Below are 18,864 nucleotides of genomic sequence, written 5' to 3' on the forward strand. Positions count from 1 at the left end.
AGAAATAGTAGATGCATTGCTGGTCATCATCTAAAATTCTATAGATTCTGGAACAGTTCCCATCGATTGGAGGGTAGCTAATGTTACCCCACTATTCAAAAAAGGTGGTAGAGAGAAAACGGGGAATTATAGGCCGGTAAACCTGACATCGGTAGTGGGGAAAATGCTAGAGTTCATTATAAAAGATGTAATAGCAGAGCACTTGGAAAACAGTGACAGGATCGGACAAAGTCAACATGGATTTACAAAAGGTAAATCGTGCTTGACTAATCTACTGGAATTTTTTGAGGATGTAACCAGTAGAATAGATAAGGGAGAACCAGTGGATGTGGTGTATTTGGACTTTCAGAAGGCTTTCGATAAGGTCCCGCATAAGAGATTAGCGTGTAAAGTTAAAGCACATGGGATTCGGGGCAAGGTACTGACTTGGATAGAGAACTGGCTGGCAGACAGGAGGCATAGAGTTGGAATAAATGGCTCTTTTTCCGAGTGGCAGGCAGTGACTAGTGGGGTACCGCAGGGATCGGTGCTAGGACCCCAGCTATTCACAATATATATTAATGATCAAGATGAGGGATGTAATATCTCCAAGTTTGCAGATGACACAAAGCTGGGTGGGCATGTGTGCTGTGAGGAGGATGCTGAGATACTCCAGTATGATTTGGACAGGTTGGGTGATTGGGCAGATGTATGGCAGATGCAGTACCGTATAATGTGGATAAATGCGAGGTTATCCACTTTGGTGGCAAAAACAGGAAGGCAGATTATTATCTGAATGGCAATAGATTGGGAGAAGGGGAAGTGCACCGAGACCTGGGTGTCCTTGTGTACCAGTCGCTGAAGGTAAGCATGCAGGTGCAGCAGGCGGTTAAGAAGGCAAATGGTATATTGGCCTTCGTAGCGAGTGGATTCGAGTACAGGAACAAGGATGTCTTGCTGCAGTTGTACAGGGCCTTGGTGAGACCACACCTTGAGTATTGTGTGCAGTTTTGGTCACCTTAGAAACATGGAAACATAGAAGATAGGAGCAGGAGTATACCATTCGGCCATTCGAGCCTGCTCCGCCATTCAATGAGATCATGGCTGATCATCCAAATTCAGTACCCTGTCCCTGCCTTCTCCCCATATCCCTTGATCCCTTTAGCCTCAAGAAATATATCCAACTCTTTCTTGAATATAGTTAATGAACTGGCCTCCACCACCCTCTGTGGCAGAGAATTCCACAGGTTCACCACTCTCTGGGTGAAGAAGTTCCTCCTCATTTCAGTCCTAAATGGCTTACCCCTTATCCTTAGACTATGACCACTGGTTCTGGACTCCCCGGCCATCCGAAACATCCTTCCTGCATCTAGTCTGTCCAGACCTGACAGAATTTTATAGGTTTCGATGAGATCCCCTCTCAATCTTCTAAACTCCAGTGAGTATAAGCCCAATCGACACAATCTCTCCTCATACGTCATTCCTGCCATCCCAGGTATCAGCCTGGTGAATCTTCGCTGCACTCCCTCCATGGCAAGAACGTCCTTCCTCAGGTAAGATGACCAAAACTGCACACAATACTCAAGGTGCGGTCTCACCAAGGCCCTGTACAACTGTAGCAAGACATCCTTGTTCCTGTACTCGAACCCTCTTGCTACGAAGGCCAACATACCATTTGCCTTCTTAACCGTCTGCTGCACCTGCATACTTACCTTCAGCGACTGGTGCACAATAACACCCAGGTCTCTTTGCACTTCCCCTTCTCCCAATTTATTGCCATTCAAATAATAATCTGCCTTCCTGTTTTTGCCACCAAAGTGGATAACCTCACATTTATCCACATTATCGTGCATTTGCCATGTTTATGCCCAATCACCCAACCTGTCCAAATCATACTGGAGTTTCACGACATCCTCCTCACAGCTTACCCTCCCACCCAACTTTGTGTTGTCTGCAAATTAGGAGATATTACATCCAATTCCCTCGTCCAGATCATTAATATATATTGTGAACAGCTGGGGTCCTAGGACCGATCCTTGCGGTACCCCACTAGTCACTGCCTGCCACTCGGAAAACAACCCGTTTATTCCAACTCTTTGCTTTCTGTCCGCCAACCAGTTGTCTATCCAAGTCAATACCTTGCCCCCAATCCCATGTGCCTTAATTTTGCACGCTAATCTCTTATGTGGGACCTTATCGAAAGCCTTCTGTAAGTCCAAATACACCACATCCACTGGTTCTCCCTTATCTATTTTACCAGTTACATCCACAAAAAATTCCAGTAGATTAGTCAAGCATGATTTACCTTTTGTAAATCCATGTTGACTTTGTCCGATCCTGTCACTGCTTTCCAAGTGCTCTGCTATTACATCTTTTATAATAGACTCCAGCATTTTCCCCACTACCGATGTCAGGCTTACCGGTCTATAATTCCCCGCTTTTTCTCTACCACCTATTTTGAATAGTGTGGTAACATTAGCTACCCTCTAATCCATGGGTACCATTCCAGAGTCTATCGAGTTCTGGAAGATGACCAGCAATGCATCTACTATCTCTAGGGCCACTTCCTTAAGTACCCTGGGATGTAGACCATCAGGCCCTGGGGATTTATCGGCCTTCAGTCCCATCAATTTTCCTAACACCATTTCCCTACAAATACTGATTTCCTCCAGTTCCTCCCTTTCATCAGACCCTATGTTCCACGACATCTCTGGGAGGTTATTTGTGTCCTCCTTTGTGAAGACAGAACCAAAGTATGTATTTAGTTGGTCTGCCATTTCCTTGCTTCCCATTATAAATTCCCCTGATTCTGACTGTAAGGGACTTACGCTTGGCTTCACCAATCTTTTTCTCTTCACATATCTATAAAAGCTTTTGCAGTCAGTTTCTATGTTCCCTACAAGCTTACTCTCATATTCTATTTTCCCTTTCTTAATTAGTCCCTTTGTCCTCCTTTGTTGACTCCTAAACTGCTCCCAATCCTCAGGATTATTGCTTTTTCTAGCCAATTTATATGTCCTCTCCTTGGATCTTATGCTATCCCTAATTTCCCTTGTTAGCCACGGTTGAGTCACCTTTTTTGTTTTATTTTTATGCCAAACTGGGATGAACAAATTCTGTAGCTCATCCATTCGGTCTTTGAATGTTTGCCATTGCCTATCCACCGTCAACCCTTTGAGTGCCATTCCCCAATCAATCCTACCCAACTCGCTCCTCAGACCATCGTAGTTTCCTTTATTTAAATTGAGGACCCTTGTCTCTGAGTCAACTACTTCATTCTCCATCTTAATGAAGAATTCGATCATATTATGATCACTCCGACCCAAGGGGCCTCGTACAACAAGATTGCTAATTAATCCTTTCTCGTTACATAATACCCAGTCTAAGATGGCCTGATCTCTGGTTGGTTCCTCGACATATTGGTCCAGGAAACCATCCCGTAAACACTCCAGGAATTCCTCCTCCACAGTATTGTTACTAATTTGGTTGGCCCAATCTATATGTAGATTAAAGTCACCCACGATGACTGCTGTGCCCTTATTGCACGCTTCTTTAATTTCCCTTTTAATGCCATCCCCAACCTCCGCCTTACTGTTTGGAGGTCTATATACCACTCCCAATAATGTTTTTTGCCCCTTTGTATTTCTCAATTCTACCCATACAGATTCCACGTCATCAGAGCTAATATCCTTCATTACAATTGTATTAATCCCTTCTTTAACCAGTAATGCTACCCCACCTCCCTTTCCTTTTTGCCTATCTTTCCTGAATATCGAATACCCCTGGATGTTGAGTTCCCAGTCTTGGCCATCCTTGAGCCATGTTTCCGTAATCCCAACCAAATCATATCCGTTTACCTCTATTTGCGCAGCCAATTCATCCACCTTATTACAAATGCTCCTCGCATTAAGACACAAAGCCTTCAGGCTTGTTTTTTTAACGCTCTTAGACCTATTAGAATTATTATTTACTGTGGCCACGTTTGATTTAAACCGTTGATTTCTCTGACTGCCACTTTTGTTTTTCTCCTTCCTATCTTTTGCTTTTATCCCTGTTTTCCTTTCCTCTGTCTCCATGCTCAGGTTCCCAACCCCCTGCCATTTTAGTTTAAACCCCCCCGAACAGCACTAGCAAACACTCCCCCTAGGTCATCGGTCCCGGCCCTGCCCAGGTGCAAGCCGTCCCGTTTGTACTGGTCCCACCTCTCCCAGAACCGGTTCCAATGTCCAAGGAATTTGAATCCCTCCTCCTTGCACCATTCCTTTAGCCATGTATTCATTTGAAATATCCTCCTATTTCTACTCTGACTAGCACGTGGCACTGGTAGCAATCCTGAGATTACTACCTTTGAGGTCCTATCGTTTAATTTACCTCCTAGCTCCCTATATTCTGCTTTTAGGACCTCATCCCGTTTTTTACCTATATCGTTGGTGCCTATGTGCACCACGACAACTGGCTGTTCAACCTCCCCCTCCAAAATGTTCTGCAGCCGCTCCGAGACGTCCTTGGCCCTTGCACCAGGGAGGCAACACACCATCCTGGAGTCTCGATTGCGGCCGCAAAAACGCCTATCTATTCCCCTTACAATTGAGTCCCCTATCCCTACTCTTCCACTCTTCCACTCTTTTTCCTCCCAGCCTGTGCAGCAGAGCCACCCATGGTGCCAGGAAGTTGGCTGCTGCTGCCTTCCCCTGATGAGTCATCCCCCCCAACAGTATTCAAAGTGGTATATCTGTTGGAGAGGGGGGTGGCCGCAGGGGATTCCTGCACTACCTGCCTGCGCCTCTTACTCTGCCTGCTGGTCACCCATTCCCTTCCTGCCTGTACACCCTTTACCTGCGGTGTGACCAACTCGCTGTATGTGATATTCACGATGTCCTCAGCATCGCAAATGCTCCAAAATGAATCCATCCGCAGCTCTAGTGCCGCAATGCGGTCTGTCAGTAGCTGCAGCTGGACACACTTCCCGCACACATGGTCGTCAGGGACGCAGGAAGCATCCCTGATTTCCCACATAGAGCAGGAGGAGCACACTACGGGGCTGGGCTGTCCTGCCATGACTTACCCTTTAACTAATTAATTAAAATTAAATGAATCCCACCAGCACGGTGGCATAGTGGTTAGCACTGTTGCCTCACAGCGCCAGGGACCCGGGTTCAAATCTGGCCTCGGGTGACTGTCTGTGTGGAGTTTGCACATTCTCCCTGTGTTTGCGTGGGTTTTCTCCGGGTGCTCTGGTTTTCTCCCACAGTCCAAAAATGTGCAGGTTAGGTTGATTGGCCATGATAAAAATTGACCCTTAGTGTTAGGGGGGATTAAATACATGGGGTTACGGGGATAGGGCTTGGGTGGGATGGCTGTCGGTGTAGGGACCGGGTGCTAGAGTTTGGATGATCAGCCATGATCTCGTTGAATGGCGGAGCAGGCTCGAAGGGCCGAATGGCCTACTCCTGCTCCTATCTTCTATGTTTCACTACAGTTAAATGATATATTTAAGGGCCCTGGTTGACAAACTGTCCCCGCTACACCACAGCAACCTTAAAAACTATAAACCACAGACTTAAAGTTTTAAAACAAGAGAAATACTCCAACCAATCACCTACCTGTATGTGGTGACGTCACACCTCGAATACTTTTTATCTCTCTCCTTGCCTGAGATTGGAGATTGGTACGCCTACCTGAGCCTCTGGGGCCTCTTGTAGTCACTCTGCCGCTCTGCTCCGCCTCCACCCGCTGCCGATGCCGCACTGAGGCCTACCTGAGCCTCTGGGGCCTCTTGTAGTCGCTCTGCCGCTATGCTCCGCCTCCACCCGCTGCCGATGCCGCACTGAGGCCTACCTGAGCCTCTGGGGCCTCTTGTAGTCGCTCTGCCGCTCTGCTCCGCCTCCACCCGCTGCCGATGCCACACTTATCTGAGGAAGGATGTTCTTGCCATGGAGGGAGTGCAGCGAAGATTCACCAGACTGATACCTGGGATGGCAGGAATGACGTATGAGGAGAGATTGGGTCGATTGGGCTTATACTCGCTGGAGTTTAGAAGAATGAGAGGGGATCTCATTGAAACTTATAAAATTCTAACAGGACTGGACAGACTAGATGCAGGAAGGATGTTCCCAATGGCAGGGGAGTCCAGAACCAGGGGTCACAGTCTAAGGATAAGAGGTAAGCCATTTAGGGCAGAGATAAGGAGGAATTTTTTCATCCAGAGAGTGGTGAACCTGTGGAATTCTCTACCACAGAAGGCAGTTGAGGCCAATTCATTAAATATATTCAAGAAGGAGTTAGATATATTTCTTAAGGCTAAAGGGATCAAGGGATATGGGGAGAAGGCAGGGACAGGGTACTGAGTTTGGATGATCAGCCATGATCTCATTGAATGGCGGAGCAGGCTCGAGGGGCCGAATGGCCTACTCCTGCTCCTATCTTCTATGTTTCTATGTTTCTATTCTTTGCCCCTGCACATCAAGTTAAAGGCTAGAAGCTTGGAGACAAAGGCTATCCCTTGCACACAGCACACAATTCTTCTTAGGAATCCCACACTCAGTTGCGGTACTCTGCTACAATCAGATTCATGGATCAACTAGAGCCCTAACAAAGAACAGTTCAGATGCTTAAACATATCTGGTGGCTTCCTGCAATACAGCCCAGAAAGGGTGTCCCATATAATTGTGCTTTGCTGTATGCTGCATAACTTTTCTGTACATCAGGGACAACACACGGAGCCACCATTGGAGAAGGACCTTGAGCATGATGAGGGGGAGGACATTGATGGCATTGAGGAGGGTGAGGAAGCAGGAGGAGCGCAACAGTTGCCTGCAGACAAAGCCATTCAGCAGCAGCTCATTGAAGAGAACGTCAGGTGAACAGGCCTTGTTCCTTTGCATTAACAGTTATGTCCAAAATATGTTCCAGTCATTCCACACTACAATCAACAGCATCTGTCCATATACCAAAATTTATATTCATGTCAACTAACGTTAGAATCACCAGCTATTCTGCACACAAAGATTTCAAACAACATTGTGGTTTTACTGGCTTACAGGAAGGCCTATGTTGTGTATGTACCTTTAAGGGAATAACTGGTCTCAGACTGCAGTACCAGCAGTGACCACCCCTGTATAAAAGGCCCTAGCAGGCTTCTGTAGTTTCAGTTTCCAGGTTGTCTCCATTCAGTAAAGACTTGTTATAATCAACTCCTGCAGTCCGTGTCTCAATTATACACGGACATAATACTGGCGACGAGTAAGAAACAAACTTACCTGCAACTCGGCAGCACCTCAGACGACGTTATTGAAGGTCGAAGCCAGAAGAAAAAAAAAAATAATAATCCAAAGAAACTCGAGAAACGGGCGTCGACCGTGGGCAACCACCCTCCAAATCATCGAATTGAAAAGTGCAGGAGAGACTGTCGAGACCCAGGCTTGGTTCTCCAGTCTGTGGTTTCCCAGCTAATCGGGCTGGTGGCAGGTAGTGCACTGATCCTTCCTGGGCTGCGGTGGGCTAGAGCTCGATCGAGTGGCTCTGCAACGGGGCTGGGCAGCGAGTCGGGAAGCAAAGAGAGAGAGAGAGGGTGGAGCACACAGGGCGCGGCCAGTGCTTCAAAGCCGGGCAGCGTTCGGACCTAAGAAGAGGGAGGGAAGTGTCCCAGAGGGTCCGCTCCACGACGGGAACGGTTCTTCAATTAACAGAGCAAATATTGAAGCACGATAGAAAAATAAAAATACCGTGGAGAGCGGCGTTGGCAGCAGCAATCGGGGAGGCGCGAAGACCATAGGGCGTCGCCATTACAGGATAGTAAAATAAATATAATCGCCAGCAACAGCGTTGGCAGCAGCGGCAGCGGCGGGAAAGCGCGGGAGGCGCCATCTTAACTCGGCGGGGAAGAAGGAAAAGTGCGGGAGGCGCCATTTTGATCCATCGGGGACGAAGGCAAAGCACGGGAGGCGCCATCTTAGATTTTCAAGATGCCAAAGACTGGCGATATCACTGCCTTCGATAATGCAATAGAAGAATGGACCACGTATGTGGAAAGAGTCGAGGTATATTGCGAGGCATCGGTATTGCTAAAGGCATCGGTATTGCTAAATTTAATGGGCGCAAGAACGTACGGCCTATTGCGGGACCTGATTACTCCAGCCAAACCGAAGGCGAAGAGTTTTAACGAAATTGTTGCTATCCTACAGGAACACCTAAATCCTACACCGCTGCTGATAGCAGAAAGATTAAAATTCCACAGGAGAAATCAGCATAAAAATGAGAGCAATGCTGATTACCTTACGGAACTACGCAAGCTATCAAAGCACTGCCAGTTCGGAGCAGGACTGGCAGATAACTTACGGGACAAATTTGTCTGTGGACTCCTGAGTGAAGGAACCCAGAAGAGGTTACTCTCAGAGAAAGAGCTGACGCTAGATAAGGCTTTCAGCGTGGCAGTATCGTACGAAGCAGCAGCAAGGGGAGCTGTGGAAATACAACAAAAGCCACAGGAATACGGCACCCACGAAATGACACAGGGATTTGCAAAATGTTATCGCTGCGGCAGAACAAACCATGACCAGAAGGACTGCTGGTCCAAGGACAAAATATGCAGGCAATGCGGAAAGATGGGACACATTGCACGAGTTTGCAGGTCTGGGAAGAAGACCAACGACAACAAAAAGGCTACTAAGGAACCGTACAGGAAAGTACAAAAGATGACGGACAGTAGTTCCGAAGACCAGATGAGCGATAGTGAATCCGGGAACAAGAGACTAAGCTGTCTCAAACTTCACAACGTAATCGCAAAAGAGGATCTCCGAACCATTTGGGTCACCCTCACGATAGCAGGGTCCCAAGTCAAAATGGAATTGGAAACAGGATCAGCTCTAACCGTCATGAATTGACGAGACTATGAGCGGCTATTCTCACACATACCCTTGAGAGAGACATCCATTGTCTTGAGGACGTATACGGGGCAAAAGGTATACCCCAGAGGAAAAATAAGGGTGCCTGTCGAATACAACGGCAAGAAAATACGGAAATTGTATCTCTACATTCTGCAAGATGGTGGACCACCGTTATTGGGACATGAATGGATCAGAAAGATAAGTTTAGACTGGCACTCCATTCAGGCACTGACGGTGACTGGTAAAAAGGATGACGACGTCACTCCTGGACGATTGTCAACAATCTTAGCTGACGCCAAAGAGGTATTTCAACAAGAACTGGGCACTCTTAAAGGCGTAACCGCCTCGATAAAAATAGAGGAGAATGCAATTCCCAAGTTTTTCAAAGCAAGACCGGTACCATATGCAATTCGCCCAGCCGACGAGGCAGAGCTGGAGAATCTGGAGAATGCAGGCGTGTTATCTAAGGTAGACTGGAGCGAGTGGGCGACACCCATCATTCCTGTCATGAAGAAAACGTTAATCAATAAGTCTGAGGAGCCAAGGAAGGTTCGCATCTGTGGGGACTTCAAGGTGACGGTGAACCCAGTCCTTCACACAGTACAATATCCTCTTCCAAGGATAGAAGATATCTTTGCCTCACTATCTGGAGGGAAGCGTTTTACAAAAATTGACCTAGCACAAGCATATTTGCAGATGGAGGTTGAAGAATCCTCTAGGAAGTATCTCACGATAAACACTCACAAAGGTCTTTACCAGTATAATCGACTGGTATTCGGAGTAGCATCAGCTCCAGCGATATGGCAAGGAGCGATGGAACAAGTCCTGCAAGGGATTCCGGGGACTCAGTGTTACTTAGACGACATCCTAGTGACAGGTGAAGATGACAGTGAACACCTTGCCAACCTAGAGCAGGTGCTCACTAGACTACGTGAACATGGGCTACGAGCCAATCGCCCCAAGTGCGAGTTTTTTAAGAAACAGATATCGTATTGTGGCCACGTGATTGATGAAGAGGGGTTGCATAAGTCCCCTGACAAAATTGAAGCGGTAGTTAAGGCTCCAGCGCCTGAAAATGTGTCGCAACTGAGGTCATTCCTCGGATTGGTGAATTACTACCATAAGTTTTTGCCGAATTTGTCCACAATTCTGCATCCACTGAACGCCCTACTACGAACGGGAGTAGCATGGAAATGGAGCGATGAATGTAAGCGGGCCTTTCAGAAGAGTAAGGACCTAATCACTTCAAGAGAAGTATTGGCTCACTACAACCCATCACTACCGATAAGACTGGCGTGTGATGTGTCTCCCTACGGCATTGGAGCGGCACTGTCACATAAATTCCTTGATGCTTCAGAGAGGCCGATAGCTTTTGCGTCACGCTCGTTAACTTCAGCCGAGCATAACTACGCCCAGATTGACAGAGAGGCCCTCAGCCTGGTGTGGGGGGTGAAGAAGTTCAATCACTACCTGCACGGTCAGAAATTTACTCTACTAACTGATCATCAACCTCTCGTCTCCATTTTCAACCCTCAGAAGGGCGTACCGATAATGACGGCACAACGGCTACAGAGGTGGTCCCTTTTCCTAGGGGCACACCAATATGACATCGAGTACAAAGGAACTAAACAGCATGGGAATGCTGATGGATTGTCGCGCCTACCGTTGCCGACGGTGGAAGAAGAACTGGCAGTGGATCCAGTGGAGTTATTCCACTCGACTATAGTCGAATGTCTCCCTGTGACGAATGCAAACATAGAAAAGGAAACACGAAATGACCCGACACTCTCCTGGGTCTATGATTTAACGGTGAAGAGATGGCCAGCACATGGCGAACCACTGCTGCCAGCATTCTCGCCAAGAAGAGAACAGCTGTCAGTGTGCAGAGGAACCTTGATGTGTGGATCCAGAGTAGTAATTCCACCCAAATTGAAGGATAGAGTGCTCAATGAGCTTCATGAGGGTCATCTGGGAGGGGTAAAAATGAAGAACTTAGCCAGAGCGTTTGTGTGGTGGCCGGGAATCGATAGAGAAATCGAAGAGATGACCAAAAGCTGTACAGGATGCCAGAAGGTCCAAAATGCCCCACCACAAGCCCCTCTACATCCATGGGAGTGGCCCTCATCTCCATGGCAAAGGGTGCACATTGATTTTGCTGGTCCCTTTATGGACTCGATGTTTTTAATTGCGGTCGATGCACATTCAAAGTGGCCAGAGGTAATAAAAATGTCCTCAACCACCACAGAAAAAACTATCACAGTCTTACGAACCATATTCGCCAGGAATGGGCTGCCTGAACAGATTTCCTCTGACAATGGACCACAGTTTGTGTCTGAAGAGTTCCGGAGGTTCTTAAAGAACAATGGTGTTAAGCATTACACATCCGCCCCATATCATCCAGCCACTAATGGATTGGCCGAGAAGTTTGTTCAAACATTCAAGAAGGCTATCAAGGCAATGTGTAATTAAGATATACCCCTACAACACAAGGTGGATAACTTCTTGTTTGCCTACCGGAATGCGACACATGCGGTTACCAACCAAACTCCAGCCATGATGTTCTTCAATCGAAGACTACGATGCCGCTTGGATTTGGTTAAGCCAAACGTCAGAAGAGATGTGGAGAACAGGCAGTTTCAGAATATGAATGAAAGGCCGACCAGGAGTTTTAAGATAGGTCAACCAGTTTTGTCCTGGGACTACCGCACAGAGAAATGGCAGCCAGGAATGATCTGTACACGGCAAGGACCTCTAATGTATACTGTGGACGTCGGAGAGAGCATTGTAAGACGCCATGCTGACCAGATTCTAGAGTCACTGGAAAATGTCAACTCCACACCACGATCTGATACACCTGGCGATGAAACCGAAGTACCAATTGCATCTACCGCAGAATCGGTGATATTGGAAGCAGACGAACCAAACAACGACATTGATCCCGACGCAACCTTGCCAGAAGAACCTGATATCCCAAAGAGGCGTTATCCACACAGAATCAGGAAGCCTCCTCAAAGACTGAACTTATAATTGCTTAACTTCAACCAATGTATCTAGCAACCGTAATTGTAATTAGTTATTATTTAGTTGTTAAATGAATGTTATGTACTGTTTATCTAAAAGGGGAGGAATTGTTGTGTATGTACCTTTAAGGGAATAACTGGTCTCAGACTGCAGTACCGGCAGTGACCACCCCTGTATAAAAGGCCCTAGCAGGCTTCTGTAGTTTCAGTTTCCAGGTTGTCTCCATTCAGTAAAGACTTGTTATAATCAACTCCTGCAGTCCGTGTCTCAATTATACATGGACATAATAGCCTACAAACTATTTCTCACCCAATGTGAGTCCTGAGTGCCTGTCTGAAGCGTTCATTTATCTTCTTGTGTTTCTACGAGGTGCTCCCCAGTGGCTGCAACATGAGAGATGGGAAGCTGCTGTGGCTCATTCAAAGCTTATGAGATGCTTGTGGTCAGCGACCTCTAGCAGCGTAGGCCTGAGTAACAACTCGGCTTCTGCCAGAAAGTCTGGGCCAGCTTGCTTTCTGGCACCAGGGTAGGCATTGGTTCAGGAGGTCATGAGCGTACAGAACCGACATCATCATGAGAGATGTCATTGTGTTCCATTTCCATTGCACAACTGTCCCAGCTCCTGGGCAGCGGCTCAGCACTCCCATTGGTCTACAAGGGAGCAGTTTCTAGGAAATCCCCTGATGCCGCTATCCATTTGCTCTCCCAGTCTGTCCAATGCGAGGTGATTGAGCCCACGGCCTGCATGGCCCTAATATAAGAATCTCTGAGAGATGCTGTTACTGGTGTCGCAGACTCCTGCGGGAAGGGGACTCAGCAGCAACAGCTATTGATGACTGCAGAGTGACAGCATGAGAACCGAAAACTTCACCGTACTATCCAACATGTTTAGGAATCTCCCTGACAGGCAGTCCAATGCATTCAGCAATTGGTAGTGGTAGTGTGCAGAAATCATCTTTCTTTCAAATGTTGGGCCCCTGAAGTCTGTATTTTTGACCAATTCAACAGAGCTAAGGCATGAGCTGGCTCTCTAGTTTGCTACTTGAATACCAGAGTTTTGTATTAAAGTCCCAGTAGCAGTGAAAATTCCAGTTTCTGAGCAGATTTGAGCAATAGCAACTGAGTTGCCCTAGTAATTGACAATATCATTCTGACAGCACACAAAGACAGCTTGTGTGGGAATTGAATTGACACACTATTCTGAAGCTGGCCGGAGTATCTACAACTCGCTTTGCTGTACCTGACCTGGGAATGCTTGCTACTGAGTGCTTGGAATGAGAAAATTCTCCATTCCCAGCACTGGCATCTCTCGTGGTGAGAATTAAAAAAAATATTTGTCAGGAATGGTTATTTTTCTTTTATTTATTTTTTACAGTTTATTTGTAATTAAAAAAATATATATATTATTAATGCTCATTATTCTTGAGGATTGTTTTAAATTGGTTTTGAAAGCCTGGATTACTTTATAAATGTCAATGGCATGCATTTTGTTAACTCTCAATAAGCACAGTGATAGCAGTTTGTTTACACAGCACATCATGACTTGGGGAGTGAGTGTATTGTTTGTAAGGGCACTGTGGGACCACCAAGGAGAAGGTTCATCTCTGCCTCTGCCTGCTTTTCCAGTTCAATAAAAGTGTTAGGGCCCTATTTTCAAACTGTAATCCCTGCATTTTTTGTGCAGTACAGAATATTTTGCAGAATTCTGCAAAAACTCAATTTTGTAGAAATATTCAAAATCTTGTACTGGACCAGATATTCTGCAAAAATTGTGCTCCAAGGACATATTTGTCACAATCAAATAAATGTCAGTGTCATTGCAGAAAGGGGAATTTTAACTTATGGAAGCAAAAATACTGGAATAAAAGCAAATCAAATAGAAACAACTATAATCTTTCTCTTTCCCCCACAAGTGTCAGCTTGGTTTGAATCTGAGTCAGAAGGTTATGTGTTCAACCCCCATTTGAGGACCGGACCAGCTTATCTAGGCTTCCATCCCGTGTGGTACTGTAGGTTGGCATTGTCAGAGGTAACTTCCTGAGCAAAGCATTGAAAATGGCTGTTTTCCAAAATCTATTCTAAAAGATTAGATTTTTTTCCTCCAAGTTAAACTGCTATAAATCGTTTTGTTACAGTCACTGCCACATAGCTGAAGAATGCCATCCTCCGACTGTTTCTCTGGTGCTTTTGTCTCGTTGTTTTCTCCTCACTAGGCACTTCCTGAGTCCAAGAGAGCAGGGCAGGCAGCCATCTCCCAGGCACCATCAACACAGCTTGTTGTGAAAATGTGAACCGTTGAACAATCATATCCAATTTAACCTCCCTAGGGAGTGGCATTTGGTTCAGCACATCTCACAACAGCGAGGCTGGGATTAGAAAATCAATGGAGGGATCATTGAACCATCTCCTGTCAATGCATAATACTGCCACAATGCACTGACCACCATGCCATATATAATATAATAATTTGCCATAGAGTTAGTAGAATGTTCCACAGCAGTGACTTTGTGGCAGCCTAAATATTATAAGTGATTGAATCAATTTTCCGGTCCTCAGTATGTAGCCTCACTGCCAACTGCTGGGATACACTCCCCCTTCAGTTCCTTCACAAAATTTGATTTTAAATTATATTTAAATCTGGAATGTCAGCCAACTATTCACAGTGGATACCTACTGAAGTGTAAATTTCAATTGCATTGAGAGGATTATTAACAGATTATAGCTCAGATTTTCCAATCAGTCTTATTTATAATGCCAACAGTAAAACATTTACAAACTGGCATTATAATAACACTGATTGGAAAATCTAGCCTCTGAAATACTTTTGAAGTGTTGTCACTGTTGTAATGTAGGAAGGGTGATGGCACTCAGTACCACTACCACCTCCCTCTACATGGCACGTGAGACAGTTTTCTGCGGTTTCCTCCCATGGGCTTTCACAAATCTTTTTCTCCTTTGCTCAATTTCATCCAGGAGTGTGTAAAAATCGATCTCATTGATATTGTATGCTCTTCCTTTCTACCTCCTTCCAATGTCCTGCTTCCTTCTTTGGGAGCCTCTGTCAGATCCTCCACTTGAAGACATACTTTAAAAGTGAGACAAAATCACACATGATCCTTCCGTTACAGCTACCTGCCAGTTAACTCCCTGTTCCAAACACTTTACTATATATATGCTGCTCCCCGAGTCTTCTGCTGCAATCCTCAGGGGGAGAGTGCGGGAATATGGTATTGAGATGGAGGATCAGCCATGATCATATTGAATGGCGGAGCAGGCTCGAAGGGCTGAATGGCCTACTCTTGCTCCTATTTTACTATGTTTCTGTTAACGGCTGCTCTCCTAATGTTTAACCTATGCACCTCCCCCCCCCACCCCCACACTCCCTCACATCCCCTACCCCAGTGCACTACTCCCATGTTGCACAGGGCTGGAATACTGAAACACCAATGGATATTTAAATGAGCTGACCCCACCCACAATTTACAGGGAAGGTGGGGTCAGTGTTAGACATCATCGGAGGGAGCAAGTCCCAGTTCAGGGGCACCACATCAGTGCAAATGGTCCAGTGGAACTTCAGGGCTGCTACCTTCAACTTGAAAAGCCCACATCTCAACGAGGTCCAACAGCTTTGTTAAGGATATAATTCAACTATTTTTATGCTTAAATTGATTCGTTCACAGCATATCAAAACTGTGGAACTTCTGACTTCCTTCGGTCTCCCCTTCCTTCAACAATCTCCAGGTTTTTGAAGCCCAAGTTTGTTCTCATATAATCACTACTTTTTGATTTACCACTATTTGTTTCCCCAAACTCTTCCAACTTGCTGGTATCCTGCAATAGGAACCTTGGGCCCTTCACCTAGGTTTCGCAATTAAAAGGAACCCTTGCTCACGCAGTGTTTATGCAGAAGATCACAATGCGCCCTCCAAGCTATAAGGACATTTTAATGAGCTGAGAGACCTCTGTGGAGGGGAGAATTGAAACACTGGGGAAATAAGAAAACAAGTGACTACAGGATGTAAAACTAAATATGGAAGAGTTGGGATTTAGATTCTAAAATATAAACCATTTATAACCTGTGTGTATGAGGGAGTATGATTATTCTCAGCAATTTCTGCAAGGCAGCCTTAAGGCATTGCCAGTCTGCTCCTTTTAGAAAAGGACCTTGACTTCTCTGGAAATTCCGGAGCAAAAGTTGAAAGCTTTCATTTTGAAACAGACCCTGTGGAGACAGTAAAGAAGGGCATTGGCACTCTTAGTGAGATTTGTAATTTAGTTTTACGGAGATAAAAATACAAATTTTAAAAAGGTAACGTATCCCTGGTAAATTTGCTTGGAAATAAAGAAAACCACTTGTGCTAATTAGATTCTACTCACCGCAGCAGCAACTGAGAAGATGCCAAACACACAGACACAAAACAATTTCAAGTCTGACTGTTGAATTCTCACTGCAAACTAGAATAGCTTTCTTACTAACATACCTCTGTGTAAATTACATAATGTGAGATCATACATATTTTTGTGACAGTTTGAAGTACCTAGATTTTCCCTTCAGTTACCATGGTATCCTCAGGTCATGCACAGCTGCAACTCTGAGGGGGGCAGATGACATGTTCTCTGGCCTCCAGCAATGCCAAGGTTTTGTGAACTAGTGGTTAAGTGATCTGGTTCATTAAACATATTTCAAATGAAATCTGTTTTCTGAAGATTATGGGGTAGAAATTCCACGGGTGTGGTTTGGGGGGAGGTTGTCCCAATATCTGCCTTAACTTCGACGGAAACTAAAGGGGCAGTAGGGGCCGCGCAAGTTCAGAGTTTAGGCATGCGAAGTGCATGTGCTAAAATCCAGAACTAGCAATCTGTCAAGAATCTTCTAGACAGATTGCATGCATCCCCGGGAAAAGGGCCTCTGCAGGCGGAGAGTTGGACTATTTGCCCAATGTCTGCCCAGCGAATGCCTGTGAAATTCTTATGTAAGATTTTTAAAGATCAGAAAAATAAAAAAATTCAATAATTTATACAATTAAAAACCTGTGAAATAAGGTAAGTTTATTTTTAGCCCCTTTAAAATATGTAAATTTATATTTTCAAAAAATTAAATTTTTGTTTTAACTATTTAATTAAATGCCATTTTGATTAATTTTAAATATGTGATTTTTAAAAAAAATTGAAGTGTATGTGTATTTTTGGCGGTATTCCCATTCATACGTATGAGGATTCCATACATACGGAATCCCCGTAAGCACGAATGGGGGTTCCCTTTCTTTCATTGGTTGGGTCGGCCCACGTGATCCCTGGGGCGCTTGCGAATGGCCTGTGCCGCTGGGCTACATGGGCCTCTACGCGGGCTATGCATCGAGGCCCAGGAGCGCGAGTGTCCAAACCTCCGGGACCATCGGGTAAGTTTGTAGATTTTTTGCCGCTTGGAAGCGTCCACCCGCAAATTCAGGGCCCAGGAAAACAGCACTGAAAGCGGGACCCCTGTTTAAAAGGATATTGTTGCCCTTTTACATTTTCAGCCCTTTGTTTAAGGTGGCAAAAGCTACAAATTAAAATTAGGAAGTTGGGAAGAAGCAAGACATAACATAATTTTCAGCTGAACGATAGCTTTGGAGTAAGTTACCACAAAAGGCCACTGAAACAGACAGCATAAATGGGTCCAAGAGTGCATTTCTGGAGAGAAAATGGATTGGTGGATCTGGTGAATTGGTGGAGTCGATCTTTCAAGAAATTTCTTGAGCCTAATGGCATTTTCTTGACTCTATAAAAACATTATTTATTTATGAATGTCTCTAAGAGAATCTTTTCTCCTTGAGATAAGTGGCACCATAGCAATTCAACGCACAGAGCAAAGTGTTAGCATCACAAAAATATCATAATACATAGATCATGAATCTTTTCCCCCCAAAATCCCAATAATCTTGTTTTGATGTAGCAGTTGACACAATAAGATTGCCACGGCTGAATTAAGCTTGTAATTGTCACTCTGGTAGCCCTTTTACGAAGGAATGTTATTAACAATAAAGTTAATATCGCCTTTAATGAGCACCAGTTAAAAAGAATACAGCAAAAGTGCAACAAAAAGCAATCTTTGATAAGGTATCTAACCTGATAAGGTATCTAACCTGCTATCACGGAGACATGGTTGAGGGAGGGTCAGGACTGGCAGCTCAATATTCCGGGGTATAGAATCTTCAGGCGAGACAGAGGGGGGTGTAAAAGGGGAGGGGGTGTTGCAATATTAATTAAGGAGTCAATTACTGCTGTAAGGAGGGATGATATATTAGCGGGTTCCTCTAATGAGGCCATATGGGTAGAACTTAAAAACAAAAAGGGGGCAAGCACTTTGCTGGGAGTGTACTATAGGCCCCCAAACAGTCAGGGGGAGATAGAGGAACAGATATGTAGGCAAATCTCAGAGAAGTGTGAAAATAATAGGGTAATAATAGTGGGGGATTTCAACTTCCCCAATATAAATTGGGATAGTCAGAGTGTGAAAGGCTTAGAGGGTGCAGAATTCTTAAAGTGCATCCAGGAGAGCTTTTTGAGCCAACATGTAGAAAGTCCTACAAGAGAGGGGGCGGTACTGGACCTAATTCTGGGGAATGTAGCCGGGCAAGTGGTGGAAGTATCAGTAGGAGAGCATTTTGGCGACAGTGACCATAATTCGGTGAGATTTAAGGTGGTCATGGAAAAAGACAAAGACGGCCCGGAAATAAGGGTTCTAAATTGGGGGAAGGCCGATTTTAATATGATAAGGCAGGACCTGGCCAAAGTGGACTGGGAGCAGCTACTTATAGGAAAATCCACATCAAAACAGTGGGAGACTTTCAGAAGGGAAATAGAGAGAGTACAACACCAACATGTTCCTGTAAAGGTCAAGGGTGGGACCAACAAGCAAAGGGAACCTTGGATGACAAGGGATATACAAAAATGCATTAGAAATAAAATGGGGGCTTTTGGCAGTTACAAAAGACTA

General features: G+C 45.2%; 1 pseudogene; it reads left to right on the forward strand.

The window, feature by feature from the left end:
* Positions 1-18,864, forward strand: part of LOC147122087 (uncharacterized) — an 88,038-nt pseudogene that overhangs the window by 21,936 nt on the left and 47,238 nt on the right.

Source organism: Somniosus microcephalus, chromosome 3 (genome assembly GCF_052327205.1).
Source record: "Somniosus microcephalus isolate GS21.2 chromosome 3, FLI_Smic_1.0, whole genome shotgun sequence".
NCBI lineage: Eukaryota > Metazoa > Chordata > Chondrichthyes > Squaliformes > Somniosidae > Somniosus > Somniosus microcephalus.